Source organism: Galeopterus variegatus, unplaced genomic scaffold (genome assembly GCF_000696425.1).
Source record: "Galeopterus variegatus unplaced genomic scaffold, G_variegatus-3.0.2 Scaffold3377, whole genome shotgun sequence".
In the NCBI taxonomy this organism is placed as follows: domain Eukaryota; kingdom Metazoa; phylum Chordata; class Mammalia; order Dermoptera; family Cynocephalidae; genus Galeopterus; species Galeopterus variegatus.
In genome coordinates this window covers 173780-176209 of record NW_007729488.1, presented here as the reverse complement: position 1 = coordinate 176209, position 2430 = coordinate 173780, and the positions used below count along the sequence as shown (strand labels likewise).

Sequence of the window (2430 nt, the reverse complement as noted above, 5' to 3'; positions counted from 1 at the left end):
AGACATTTTTCAAATGAAGACATACAAATGGCCAAAAGGTACATGAAAAAACGCTCATCACTAAGCATCAGGAAATGCAAATCAAAATGACACTGAGATATCTCACCTCAGCTAGACTGGCTTTATCAGAAAAACTGAGAACAACAAATGCTGTTGAGGATGCAGGGAAAGGGGAACACTTTTGCACTGTTGGTGCAACTGTAAACTAGCACAGCCATTACGGAAAACAGTGTGGAGTTTTTTCAAACAACTACAGATAGAACTGCCATATGATCCAGTAATCTCACTTCTGGATATATACCCAAAGGAATGGAAATCATCATGTCACAAAGACACCTGCACTCCCATGTTCACCACAGCTGCATTTACAATAGCCAAGATATGGAACCAACTTAAATATCCATCAATGGGCAACTGGATAAGGAAAATGTGGTATATATACACCATGGTATACTACTCAGCCATAAAAAAGAATAAAATTCTGCCATTTGTAGTAACACAGATGAACTTAGAGAAAAGCATATTAAGTGAAATAAGCCAGGTTCAGATAGAAAAATACCACATATCCTCATTCATAAGTGGGAGCACAGAAAAAGAATAAGAAAAATCACAGGGAAGAAATAAAAAGAAAGAAAGAAAGACCATAAATAAAATGTTGAACTTTCAGAGGAGAGAACAAACCTACAGTTACTAGAGGTGGGAAAGGGGGCGGGGAGTTATGGAGTAATTACGGGACACGAAGAATTACAATTTGCAATGATGAACATGCTAATATTGATTTGATCATCACATACTGTACACAAATATCGATAGCCAACTCTGCCCCATAAATATGTATAATCTATGTTTCAATTCAAAAAATAAATTTTAAAAAAAGATAGTTGCAACTAAATGAAGTATGTTTTCCATCTAAACCTTTGGAACTAACCTATTTTCTGATAAATAATGGAAATACAGTGAGGATCCAAATCATCAACAGTTTATTGTTGTTTGTTTTAATAAGGATAGCTAAGATTGCAAAGAGGACTATTATAGCTATTCAGTGATCATTAGTAAAAAATCCAAATCTCTTGATATAGTCTTTTAACTATGTCAAATAACATAGCAAAATATTAACCACAGCTTTCCCTGTGGTGTCATTGAGACTTTTTTATTGTTCATATGTTTTTATATTTATAGTGAAAGTATAGAAAATTTGATTACGTTTTACAACTAAGTACGGCTTAACAAACATTAACTTTCAGATTCTAAGAGGATAATGACAATTGCCTAAACCTGACTATCTCCTTGCATTCTCCAAAAAACATTCAGAAGAGAACAAATAAAATCATTTCCCATGCCTGCAGCAAACCTAGAAAACAGAACACTAACTTCAAGTTGTAGTCCAGGAGGAAAATAAACATGAAAAGCCAGCTCCAGAGGCCATTCCAGAACCTAACTGTCACCTAGTTAGGTCATGCAGTCAACTTTAATAACACAAGTGGGTACTATTATCCCCATGTCACAGTTGAGGATTGAGGCAAAGAGAAATACTCAAAAAAGTAAAAGCACACAATGAGTGTAAATTTCCAATAGCAAAAGAAAAAGCATTTTTTGAATTTGATGCCAGTATAATAAAAACTCCCTTATCAAAAGGAGTGATAAAAAGGGAAATATCCATTTTATTAAAATTGCAGGTTAATAAAAACATTTAAAAACATTTGGTATCAGTAAGAACTCGGCCATCTTCAGAAGATTTCTTACAGCTTTGGGCATATTTTTTCCTTGGTCCCCAGGCAGCTGCAATTGCTCTTTACATTGTATAGATGCAAATTTTAGTACAACCCACTTCCATTTCCCATTAAGGAGAAAATGGGGCATAGGATGTGCAATGATTCGATCTCAGGTACTTCCTATAAGAAGGAAAAAAAAAGGGATAATAAATAAATAGCTTTTATGTTACAATGATGAGGTTATCTGGTTGGAAGAAACTTTTTTTTCTTATTGGGATAAAAGGAGGAGAAAATGATTTGTAGCTTTGAGCCTAACCCACAAGAGAACATTACATCAAGTGCTATAAATGCTTAAATTTTGTGGTTGAGCATTTTTTTTTCTGCATCTTTCTAAGTACTATATATCAAAATAGGGGCAACATTTTAATTTCCTATAGGAAATGGTTTTATCTCAAATTGTAGTTTTAAAAATAATCTCTTTAGAACAAATCCCTTTTCCTTCAGTGACACCACATCTCAAAAAGTCTTAGCCCTATAACAAAATTTTCATTATTTCCCTTTTGCTGCTCAGTGGAAAAATTCCATGAGAAAGAAGCATTTCTCTGCAAGGGTTTGATTTTAAGAAAGAGAACTTCTTTCTAATCAAGAAAATGCTAAATTCACATCTCCACTGATTGCTTAGTAATCTTTGGCCTTGACATTAACACTAAAATATTTC

The 2430-nt window shown here is 33.7% G+C and overlaps 1 long non-coding RNA gene across 1 annotated transcript in view; it reads right to left on the bottom strand.

The window, feature by feature from the left end:
- Positions 1-1638: 1638 nt before the first annotated feature.
- LOC103600517 overlaps positions 1639-2430 on the bottom strand; it is a 1237-nt gene continuing 445 nt past the window's right edge. The window contains exon 2 of the long non-coding RNA XR_551396.1: positions 1639-1892. This is a non-coding gene — a long non-coding RNA (uncharacterized LOC103600517). The remainder of the gene's footprint in view (positions 1893-2430) is intronic.